Raw genomic sequence first — 13,031 nt, 5'->3', positions numbered from 1 at the left:
GAATTCATAAGATTACATGTGCTATCTTTTATGCGACTTCATCACTTAGTTCATATGTTCTGAAAACGTGAAACAGGTCTGAAACGAGATTAATGCTATGCACAGTTTATTCGGGATTCAATTTATTTTTATCTTTTTATAAATTATCATGTATGCTTTCTGATTTTTGGTTAGTATAGTTGAGATGCCATAATGTGTTTGTTAAAATGCCTAAACTAAACTATTTGTTCTTTCTTATGTTTGATTCGTTTAATATATTTTCTAATTCTAACATGTTAATCTCTTCAAGCTCTATTTTTTGTTTTGAATTAATGTTAACCTAAATTAATGAAGATTTTATAGTGAACTTGACAAGTATTATGAAATAATTTATTTTCGAGATGCAGAAATCTTGGTCTTGACAAGTATTATGAAATAATTGCACCAATGGCTTCGTTGCAGAATGCTTTGAAACTGACTTTTATTTGCTGCAGATGGGGCTCTGTTCAGAAGTAGATGTTTTGACAGTAGCAGGAGGAGCACTTGAAACGGGTGAGATGCAATTTTCAAGATAATCTATACGTGGTAATCTTTTAAACTAAAGAAACAAATGTTTGCTAAACAACATAAGCATTATTATATGATTGTTATTGTTTAAAATGATCATGTCAAATTCGGGATTATAGTAATTGATGTGAAATAGGTTTGCTGCTGTGATTCATTTTGCTGGCTTAAAGCTGTTGGTGAGAGTGTTGCTCATCCATTTCGGTATTTTGACAATAATTTGATTGGATCAATTACTTTGTATCAAACAATGGCCAAGTATAATTGTAAGAAGGTTTGTCATTTCTCCACTTAAATATGTTTCATACTTTCATATATGTTTTAGAATACTGCCATAGGATAATCTCGATGGCCAAACATTCTTCAGTGTTACAAGTGAAGACATATTCTGTCTAAGAAGAGTTAAGTTTTAGGTTCTTTGCACCTTTATTGTCAGCACAAATGTAAAATCAGCTTTTAGTTCTTTTTCTGCTTATTTTACATAAGAAACTAATTCTTTGGTTTTGTAGTTGGGTTTTTCTTTGTCCGCAAATCTTATGGGCGACCTGAAAAAATCAGAAGAGTCGAGAATTTTGAGCTGAAAGTTACGAACCCATATGGGCGCAGTAAGTTATATAGCTACAACACATGTTATCACAAGTACCTAACAAATAGTAGCATCTTTTGTCCTCCAGTGTGTTAATTACATCAGTATGGGTATTAAAATCTTAATAAGTCGTCTTTCTCTCTTCTGTTATTCCTTGAAGATATTGCACGGGATATTCAAAAGGCAGATTCAGACTGGCAAGTCATTTTGTTAAGATATTCCAATCCTGTCGAGGTTCATGAGAGTGATAAACTCGGTGAAGATTCCAAAGGCATTCCTAACAATCTTCTGCCTTATATACAACAAGTTGTTGTCGGAAGATTAAATGAGTTTTAAGTTTTTATTGTTTTAAGTTTCAGGTTTTAGAAATTCAGGTGGTAACAGCACATGTGCTGATCGAGGAGGTGAGCATTCACAGAGTTCTATTAAAAATCAACAGCATATCAAGTGATTAGATCAAATCAGTAGGTCACAACAATTCAGTTTTGTTATGATATCTTCAATACATCTCACTCCTTTTTATATATCTATAAATTATAGCTCTGTTACAATTTTGGGTGATTGTTTAAACCTATAAGAATACACATAGACACAAGTTAATCACAACTCTCTGTCATGTGTGTCATTATAGTGCAGGAAAAAGAAAAGAATGTTATTTCCCGCTTTCTACATTTCTCATCGTTTAAAGGTTCTGCAGTAGAGATCCGGCTTTGAACGATGTGTTTGTGTATAAGATACACATTTAGCTCTACACTATTTCAATTCTGAAATTCTAAAAATCTTGATAATATATAAGCTATCAGCAGCTTTATTTATTTTTGGTTAAATCAGAGCTAGCTTATTTATTTTTGGTTCAGAAAATAGTTTGCAGCGGTGAAAATTAAAAAGGATTGATGTAACATGTTTCTGATATTTTGTATATGTGCAGGAAGGTCAGGTCACATGGAAATTATAGATGAGGACAGATCAAACGAAAGAAGCAGTACCAGCACCACCGGGGATACTATTCAGCAATGACAATCTCCAGAAAGTTGAAGTCATTTGAACTGTTGTTTTACTACTTACACACTTAAACTTCTCGGAAGCTCCAGGTAGATTGATCAGAACTATGTGCCCCCTCTCCTATAGAACTTGCATGCAGAATTAATTATACGACGTCCTTTGCAACTTGAATTTTTGCAGCTTCTTGAATAACATCTTTTACGGCAAGATCATGAAGTTCAACTGTGTAAATTAGTGCATTGTATATATTCCTTATTGTGCAAATTTTATTTGAAAATTTTATGAATTTTCTTTGGGGTTTCCGACTTTTGAATAATCTTTCACCTGACACGTATCTTAGAGTTCACGCTCTTTTGTACAAAAATGTAACAACATTCTTTCCATAAAAAAATAAAAAAGCAGCAGCAAGTTTTGCCTACTACAAGTCCAAATTTGATTTGTAGCTGCTGTAATATACTAATAAATATGTTTTCCCATGTTGGTTTTATTTTGGCACCTAACATAAATAATGTGTCTCAATCTTACAAATTTTATTTATTTAAAATTTAATCTATGTATGGATATTAAATTTTTACCTCATGTTAAGATATCAGAATAGAGGTTTACAATTTTATTCCAACACAATATTATTTTTTATTTATGGCATCAAAAATGGAGGCGTCACCAACGTTAAAAGTTTTTTTTAATTATTTTTCATAAATAGTGAAAATATATTAAATACTATTTTTTTTTTCATAAGACAATCAGATAGTTCAACCTTAAATTTGACTCGATAATTGTTGAAATAAATTTAATTATTTTCTAAGTGATGAAAAATTGCTAATTAATAAATATAATGTATTTGTAGAAGGTATTTAATTTACAAATTTTGAAATATGTGTTTTTTCTAAAATTTAAATGTGAGATGACTTCTCTGAGGACTTGATTTGCAGCTGGTTACTTAGTTTTAATTTACAATTTTAAGCTTTTTAGCGAGTTAGACTGAGAAGTGGCGATCGAGAATGTATTTTAAATATAAAAATAACAAAAAATAACGTAAAAGTATCGATACAATATAAAGCCATAGACTTAACAACCTTCTATAACAAATAACTATTATTCTAAAATAAATCTATATTAAATTTATTTGTATGATCAATGATACAATATTTCGACACATAACTATAACAATTTATATGGTATAAAAACACTTTGTAAAACTAAAAACACATAAACATAAATAATAAATAAATTTAAGAATTTAACAACAAATAAAATATAATTATATAAAATAACATTCCCGTCTGCGAAGCACGGAATTTGCTATTTTTCCTAAGAAGCCATCCCATTCAGATCAATGCTTGATAGCTACAGTTCTTTCTGGTGGTTAATCAGTATACAATTTTTTTTCATTCATATAACAATGGTAGTAAAGAGTACAATAAACCTCTAATATTTTCCTCATATCACTGTATCCTGTATCGACAACACGCATTGGTTCACATATATTAAGAATATTGCATGAAATGTTTTTTTTTAGAGTATAATAATTTTAGTTTTAGGAGTGGGGCTTACAAAATTAAAGTGGATGAATATAATATTTTCTTCTTTTTATTACTTAAAAACTAAGATGCAATTGCAAAGATTTTTGCATCATTTATAAAATTTGAATATATTAAAAAATTATGTTTACTAAGTGTACAAGTATTTTAAAAAATATATATAATTAATTTATTTTTAATAAATTAATTCAAGAATAAATAATTAGTACAAAATTAGATTTAAATTTTGATTTATTAAAAGTCTAATATGAACTTATTCTATCAAATAAAAGATAAATAAAAATCATTAAAGTATGGATTATTAAGTGAGGAACTCGCGAGATCAAGTTTGAAGACTAATAATGCTCTAACCGTCTGAAGCATCTCATATTTAGTTTGGTCTAATAAATTAATCTTTTAGTGCGTTGTAGTTCGAATCACTCTTTAATCTATATCTATATTTATATTCTATATTTTCTTAATGAGCGCAATGCCCGTTTAACCTTTTTACCCACGGATTCCTCATTTTACCCGGATTTTACCCGTTTTTCAGTTCTAATCATCAAGTCAGCATGACCCGTTTATACAAAATATAACCGGAACATAACCGCCTTCGCTACATCCTGCATTGAACCTTCCTTTCCGACAAATACTCCGAGGTTGACTTCCTCGCGCACAATCAGTGCAAAATCAAATCATGATCCAATTTATTTCCTCCTCTGTAATTATGGTCAGTGGCGGTGTTTTTCGAATTTCGAATTTAGATTGTCTACTCTTCATCAGGGTAGGATATCTGTGCTTTATTGCTTTGCTTTCTGACTTCTTTTTGTGGACTGCTGTAGGATGGATTCATCTTCGCACGTTTCTTGGAAGAACTCGACAAGTAGAGGTTGAATTTTTATGTCATGTTTACTCTGCAGTGACCGATGATTAAACCTGATTTTCCATTGATCAAATATGGTTTGCAATGAACAAAGATTTCAATATTCCAGGTTGCAAGATAAACAAAGAGAATCATACAGACAGATCCTTTGTCGGTGTCACGGGTAATCTCACAGCATTATGTTTTAGCATACGAACACCACCTGTTTGTTTTCTGGTTCATCGCCATTTGTTTCTTACATTAGCTGCATTCCTCTATTTTTCATTCATCTACCAATCTGCAGCTTCTCTACATTGTTGGTGTGTTCATTTATATTTTTCACTTTCATTTTATTCTCTCTTTTTTTTAAAATCAATTTTGCTTATCTTTATTCCATTTTCAGGACTAGGATCCCCAACTCAGAGCAGCTGGGCTATTTGAAGGTACTGTAGTGATATTGCTTCCTTATGTGTTTTGCTCATTGCTATGTGGAGTTTTGTGTGTTTGATTAGCAGAGCAGATCATTTATGAGGGTATGTTGCCAAGTTCATTAATATTTTTTAAGCACTGTGTATATATTTAGCGATACAAGCAGTTTGTTCGCCCTGATGAGTTGTATAACTGAATCAATTTTACTTGCAGATTTTGTGTTTCTTGAATGGACTCTTGCTTGTGTGCTGATTTTTAATTTTAGGTGTTGACGATAGAAGGTTTTTTTCTTCCAATTTCCCATTCCTACATGTTCTTTGCCTATTGATTGTATTTGTAATTGGTTTAGATTAATCAATCACTCATTTATGGGACTACATATTGTTCACCATGATCTAAAATCTAGCAATGTTGCGCTAGGTGCATATATGAATTTTAAAATTACAAATTTTATGTGTCAATCATGCGTCTAGGACTCTGCTGATCAGGACCGTTTTCACAGCCAATAGCTCATAAGAAAATATGCTCCATCGATATCGAAAGAAAGTAAAAATCCAAAAGCAGATGAAGGTATTTGTCATAACATTTCTGTGTTTAACTGTTCTTTTCTAACAAGGTTGTGTGCTTTATTGTTCTTTAAACTATTTAGTTAAGGTGTACAATTACATTTTGACGGGGAACACATTCCAAGGTGGTTTTTTCAATGGACATGGTAATGATTTACATGATATAGGTGGGTGATTTACATAAAAATGTAAGCTTCATTAATGATTTTTACAAAGAGATCTCTATCGCCGCAGATAATCTATCTGACCTATTTTTTGTGTCTACGTTTGTTTTGTTTCAGTGCTGGAATCACGAACCAGGTCGCCACTGTACTCAAGGTTGCAAGGCTTCACATACATCTGGTCCTGATTTGTTTACTACGACTTTGTTATTAGCTTAATGCCTTCTGAATGAGTCATACTTATTTATGTGATCAAAGTCGATGTTCGATTAGCTTATTCATATATTTGTTAGCTTCTAATATGATTGGGTCTATACTTGACAGGAATCCTCAAAGGTTCAAAAAAATCTGAAAAAAATATATTTCCACTGGTAAAGGTACCCTTCCATTAAACCTATATTTCACTGTTAGGCTTTGCCATCACAATCGTCGTTGTAAGTTTTAACTACATTTACTTTCTGTTATGGTTGGCCGATATTTGAAAGAATTGTTGTGTTCTTGATTTAAATTTGAGGACTAATTTTCTTCTTGGCCTGTCAAATAAAAGCTGTTCAAAATTTATATTTTTTACGAAGATCTTCCTTGCCATGTGAAAATTAACAGGGAGTGGTGAATAGTTTGATGATGAGAGTGAAGAAATAACAAGAAAACTCGATTACATTTCATTGAACTAACTCCTCTGTACAATCATAGAGACTATATATACAAGAGGTGAGATGAATTCTCTAACTAACTAACTAATATTCCCGCCACTATTCAGTTACATATACAATGACTATTCTACTCTGAACGTTATAAGCTAATTACTGTTGTAGTTTAAATCCAATATAATTTTAATATTATATAGGTTAGCACCTGCATATGCATAGTTATATATCCATGTACTCAAACTTCCATGCAAGTCAAGATGCATATAAAGAATTATAGAAAAAAATTCATTATTAAATATGAGCCTGCAGGTAAAATTTAGTGAAAGATGCTCCTAAATATATATATAACCTAATTAAAATAATACATCTCTTTTTTTTTTGCCAACAAATAATACATCTCTTTGTTCTTGGACGATTTATTATTTTTACCCTGGATGTAAAAATTTCTCTGATCCCAAGGATATTTATTTTTAAAGATTTAACATGTATATATGTTTCCAATTGCTCTTGCATGAGTATACTCTGTACTTCTGATTTTTATCAAAAGCCCAGGATCACAAGCCATAGTGCATCACCTTAAACAATTAAGGTTTTATAAATAAGCCAAGGAAACTCGACACACTTCTTAACTTAAAAACTTAATTATTAAAATCTGGTGATGTTTCTCTTTACAGATTGCGATCCTCCAGACGATCTCCTATCTTCTGCAGTTGAGAAGTCCTTGAAAAATACTGAATCTTCTTCAGCTAATTAGATAGTGCCTGCATTATTTTATTCCAAACAAACTATTGTTCACTGCACCTTATATTCTGTAAATGCATACCCATTCATATTAATAAAAGCTCTTAGGTATATGTTATTACTGTATATAGGTAGATTATCTGACGCCAAATTGGTCTGTCATTGCTTAATCCATCCTGACCCCTTAAGTTATCCGTCGTTAGAACCCATCCTCTAGGGTGATCCTGACTTTGGGCATTTCATGTGCTCTTATATGCATTCCAGTTTGATATAGCCTACCTCTGATTCATAATTAGTCTCCCACTCCCTGGAGTGCCTGCAATGCCTACAGTAATAAAAAGTCACTTTCAATTATCAGCCAACTTAATTAGAATTAAAGTACTTCAGCGGCTACATAATTGTTATTATAGGATTTTAAAAGATAACAAAATACAATATATATCTACTCTATAAGATTAACAGATAAATTAAGAAAATACATAATTTAGCTTAGGATATACATGTCGTATTAAACTGCAATCAGTTGCCGTTAAAAATTTATGTACTTGAGTTAACAATAACTTGTGTTTGTGCCCAGTAACACAGGTTCATAACAGAACCTTTGGTATAAAGCGGCAAAGGGATGTTCCACACAACAACAGTTGTCTTAAACACTAAACTAAAATGACATGTACAACATAAACATGCTTAATTATTCTGTAAATGCATAACCATTCATATTAATAAAAGCTCTTAAGACGCATATGTTATTACTGTATATAGGTAGAGTATCTGACGCCAAAAGCGTTACAGCACAGATTTGAAGAGTAGTCGTGTTGCTTCACATTCAAATACTTAAGGGACATTTTACTATGTTTTAAAATGAAAACGACCTTAGACTATTTTTGTAAAGCCAACATATTGATTAATATATAGCACTATATTTCTTCATATCAGGTAGCAGTATACGTAAGCGACACCATCACTTAGGTCAAAGTGTTAGACCAGTGCTTGGAAGAATCTTTCTTTTATAGTTTCAGAAAACCAAGGAACACATTCCAAATTCACATTGGTCTGTCCATTACTCGGACAATATTAAAAATAATGGAGTAGTGCAATTATTAAAAAAATGTAATTATTCTTTTGAAGCAGTGGGGATGGAGTAGAGCAAGGTAATCTTTAAGACAGAAGACTGACTATTTTCTTCCATCTCCATGTTCTTAATCTAAAGAATGTTAAGGATCTTGATAGCAACTCTGTGCCCTGTCAATGCATGTTCTACAATTTTAACCTTTCCAAATGAACCAATGTGAACTGTTGATGATAATTGTTGTTTAGTAAACACATTAATTATGAATAAAGAGAGTCTATTAAATGTGCAGACGTGTCTAGCAATGCAGCTGTACCAGTCTAATATTCATGGTATGTTTTTCAGTTGTACACACCTCTGATGAAGCTTTTTTTGTTCCCAGACGGTGAAGATCGCCCGTTTCCAAGACAGCGTAATGCACTGACTGGTGCAAGAAGACTGGAGCAGCTTTTCGACAAAGCTGATGATATGTCTGTGGACCAACACTCTGCGCACCACCGTAAGTTGTACTGAATATTTCCAGCACACAAGCGTGATTGATTTTTTTTTTCCTACACAATGAGATAAAAGTACCTATTACTTTGGATAGCTGTTGTTAATCATTTTTATTACATTAGGACATTATGCTTGTGATGACCCTTGGGAAGGTTACATGAACCTTGGGAGCCCCTCTGGACGTTGCATCAAATGTGGTTCCTCTATGTGGAAGGAGGAACGCAACAAGTCTAGGAAAAACTCACAACCTACATACTCTCTTTGCTGTAGAGATGGCATGGTATCTCTCCCATTAGAGATACAGTTTAACTCATTGTCATCAGATGGATCTAACGTTCCTTTCTACTCTGTTTAACCCATTAATTCTTCTATTTTAACGTTCTTGGTTTTGATTAAGGAAATGATAAGCTAAGATCACTCTGTCGGATAACATTCACATGTATGCTGGAAACTTGCAAAATACTTTTTATTGTGAGCTTTGATTAGGGAGTTGGAAGTGAGCATGGAGAGTTTCTTCATCACTGTGACCAATAAAAGAGGATGGTGGGCATGGAAAAAAGGGGTATTTTGATGTTATATGTGCAGCTATGAGGTTTTTCTAACCATATTGCCCTGATGTAACATATCTATGTTCAATCATTTTTTGTCCGTATATTGATTCTATTTGTTTGTTAACTTAGAAATTATAAATTCAGTTACATGGTGCATATATATTCTGTAGTCTTAAAAATGAGCTCTTATGGTATATAAAGAAAGGAATATAATTCAAGGATAGATTTTCATTATTAAATTTCTCTTAGGTCATTGTGCTTCTTAAAACTTACACTAAATCACTATTTACAGGTCAGTGGGTATTGAGATAAAGTAAGCTCGCAAAATGGTCCAGCCCTCAAAGATAATGTAGAAAGCTTCAGTGTTGTTAATATATTAATGTTCTGCAATCTAATATACTATATATATATATGAGGTAGTAGCTATACAAAACTTTCTTAATTGGCATCGCAAGATATCTATGTGTATAGGTGAGGGTACTAAGACTTATACTAATCCAAGCCAAGATAGTTCAAGTTGAAGTTATACAGAAAGTATATATTATTTCATTAAGCTCAGATATTTATAATGTATTTAGGACAAAAGTTGTTGGTGCTGGAGGAGGAATTCATGTCAAAGTTTTGGAGAAGTGGCTGAGACTTGGGCTATAATAAAGATGCTTGAAGTCTTTGTATAATATTCTTCTTTATTTGCTAATCAGCAGCAAGTGGCAGAATCTCTTAACATGACTGAGTTATAGTTATCACATTTCAGTGTTGAAAGTGAAGGTATGGCAAGGGATGTACAACTGTTTTTGTTGTAAACTGGGATTAACACATTATATAGGTTCTTTTTATACTAAAAGTATTTGGAATTTTTATTATTTCTCTTTCGGAGTCCAGTACTTTCCAAAATCTGAAGAGTATATGATTGTTGCACTCATATCTGGGGCGTACAAAATGTTATCAGTGACAAGTTTCGTGCTAATGCATGGGTGATGTGGCAGCTAGAGAAGCATATGATGGACGCCTAAAGATCTTTTGATTTTGACTTCATAGTAGGATATGAGTTTTTTTTTTTGAAATTAAAGTACTTGCTTTTATTCAATTGAATCGATGATTAACACATCACGAATACAATCAGGAGGGTTATCAACCCATTTATGAACGCCTGACATAGAATAAGTAGCCCGTGCCAACTCATGAGCCACTACATTCGCAGACCTCGGGACATAGTCCACTAGCACTTCATCATAGTGCTTAAATAACTTAATACAATCTAACACAATCAAATGAAAGTAGGTATTTCCTTGAACGCTACTACATGCTTCCGCAAGTTCCTTCGCATCTGTTTCAAATACACATCTTTTATATCCCAAATCTTTCACCCATGATATACATTAACTTTAGGTGAGTAGAAAAATAGTAATTATGTGGTTTCTGCAGGTTTTAACTGCATAGTATAATAATAGTTTGGCTTCTGCCTTTTATTTCTGTATTTGGAGTGTTGTGGAAATTTGCATAGATATGAGCTTGATTTTGCTTGCAGGCGCAAGTGATATTGGGAATTGTAACCCCACAAATGGTTTGTTGCTGTTTGTCATATACTTATATAGATTTTCTTGATGAGAATGAAATATTTTTAGAAGTTGACGCTGTTTTCACCTATATGTAGTTGCAAATGCCAAATATTCGGGCTTCCTTCTCTTCTGTACAAGGTCAGCAGTCAGGAGTCCAAACTCTTCCTAGCTTCCCTCCTCTTGCACAAAATAACTTGTATTCTAATTTAAAGCTCAAGTCACAAGAAGGTAAAGTTCCTGCTGGTCATGTCACAAGAAGGTGAAGTTCCTACTGGTCATCCAAATCCACTGGTTCAAATTAATTATACGTTTCTCTCGATACAGCTCAAGTTCAGCTTCCCATCTTAAGCCAGAGCAAATATCAGCAACAAGGTCTCACCGGTGCTGCCTGGAACACCAACAGTTTTTCCACTACACTATGAGAATATGATGAAATGTCTCCAAGGCCACAGATACAGGTGGCTGTTTCCCCCTATGTGAAATAGCAAGTGCAACCTTATGTATTTGAACATCAAAGCCAAACTACGCCTGCAAAACTGGGGCATAATAGTGGGCAGTTGGTACATGATCAAGAAAAGTTATTTTTGGTATATCCACCTTTGTCAAACTTTTGGATCCATGGTTGTTTATTAAAGTTTAAACCATTCAGGGTTTTGGTATGTCAACGTTTTGTTGGGTTAAAATATTAAATACAAATCATTTTCATCTCATTAGGTAAATTGATAAGTATCTAAAGTTGTTTTTATCAGAAACTTTTAACAAATTTTATAAGTATTTTGGAGTTACAAAAATAGTCTTTGTTTTTTTTATAACATAAAATTTTAATTTCCATTTCAAATGTTAAAGATAATAACATAATCATTATTAGAAACATTTATATTAAATTATTATTATAAACATAATCACACAACACATTTTATCACAAATATTGCAGTTTTTTTATATTAGAAAAATATTTAATTCCTAAATGTTTTTCATTAGATGCATATGGAATTTCACAAGGTTGTACTAGTATTGATTATTTTGATTTCTTAGAGTACCGAAACTTAGGGTCGCACTCAAGAGAGAACCAGTCCTTAAAATAGAACCATGGAACCACTAAGGTTCTGCTGCAGAACCCTAAATTTTAAATAGATTTTTAGGATCTGAATCTAAATACATGTTTTTTTTCATATTTTTTCATCGTTGTGTGTGTTCAAAAACAATTTTAAAATCTAATACATAGATATTGATATTTTTTGCATGTGAAGTTCTGCTGCAGAACCCTAACTCATACTTAAGTTCTGCTGCAGAACCCTGCCTTATAAGGTAAGGGTTCTATGGTTCTCTATCTAATGGTTCTATCTAGAACATGACCCCCGAAACTTATTCTTTTGTATGTTGGAATCATAAATTGCGTTTTGATAGCATAAATCTTTAGTTTTTCAATATTATACAAGTATTAGTTTTTTTATTCATTTTCGAATTCAAATTTAATATTATATGCAAATATAACTCAAGTCCAGAAAATCAACATAATCAAGAATCAGAAGTGTAATTTTTCAAATAAATTTTACAATTACGATCCAATTACTAATATTATTCCCTTTAAATATTTTATTTTATTTCTAATTATATCGAAGAAAAAAAATACTATATCAATAATATTATTTGATACCAAAATCTAATATTAAATTTTTACTAAATGGTAAAAGATAATTAAGATTGTTCCGACCAATATTTTGTTAGCATTAAATTTCAATTTTCATATAATCATGTTATATGAGTGGTTGAATTCCAAATTTTTGCCTGCTTTGAAATTTAATTTAATTATAGAAATCAACAATTATATGAAAATCAAGAATAAATAAGATAATATTGTTAAATATTAATAAATAACTGTTGGAATCAACATAGATTTTTAGTTATCATATTTAACAAAATTCTTAAAATGAAATTCTCACTTATGTACTGGTAAAAGAAAAATCTCACTTATGTTACAATTATTTAAAATTTATGCAGATATAACCTAACGTTTGATAATCGGGAATCTATAATTTTAAAAAAATGATGTGATATATAAAACTTAATAAAGTAATAAGTATTATTTAGATCCAAATTTTACTTTAACTATATTTATATTTTGATTGCATAAATCTCAATCTATAAATCCCAAATAATTAATTTTTTGATGATGTAGTACCTGTAAATATACATAATATCGAATGTTAATATTGGTTTTATTTATTTTCCGACCTCATTTTAATGAAAATTTTAATAATTTTACCCGCACGCAAAGCGCGGGGTGATTCCCTAGT

General features: G+C 31.6%; 3 long non-coding RNA genes across 3 annotated transcripts; all 3 read left to right on the top strand.

Annotated features, from left to right (window-relative positions):
- Positions 1 to 688: 688 nt before the first annotated feature.
- On the top strand, positions 689 to 2,330 carry LOC135152016 (uncharacterized). Its single transcript, XR_010291080.1, has 3 exons — positions 689 to 1,148; positions 1,290 to 1,533; positions 2,058 to 2,330. It is a non-coding gene; the product is annotated as an uncharacterized LOC135152016 (long non-coding RNA).
- Positions 2,331 to 4,236: 1,906 nt separating this feature from the next.
- LOC108218329 (uncharacterized) lies at positions 4,237 to 5,669 on the top strand. The gene is made up of 4 exons (XR_001806355.2): positions 4,237 to 4,381; positions 4,494 to 4,540; positions 4,644 to 4,697; positions 4,917 to 5,669. It is a non-coding gene; the product is annotated as an uncharacterized LOC108218329 (long non-coding RNA).
- Positions 5,670 to 5,932: 263 nt separating this feature from the next.
- LOC135152432 (uncharacterized) lies at positions 5,933 to 10,461 on the top strand. The gene is made up of 3 exons (XR_010291608.1): positions 5,933 to 6,046; positions 8,512 to 8,628; positions 8,747 to 10,461. It is a non-coding gene; the product is annotated as an uncharacterized LOC135152432 (long non-coding RNA).
- The last annotated feature ends 2,570 nt before the right edge of the window (positions 10,462 to 13,031 follow it).

Source organism: Daucus carota, chromosome 4 (assembly GCF_001625215.2).
Source record: "Daucus carota subsp. sativus chromosome 4, DH1 v3.0, whole genome shotgun sequence".
NCBI lineage: Eukaryota > Viridiplantae > Streptophyta > Magnoliopsida > Apiales > Apiaceae > Daucus > Daucus carota.
This window is presented reverse-complemented; position numbering and strand designations above follow the sequence as displayed.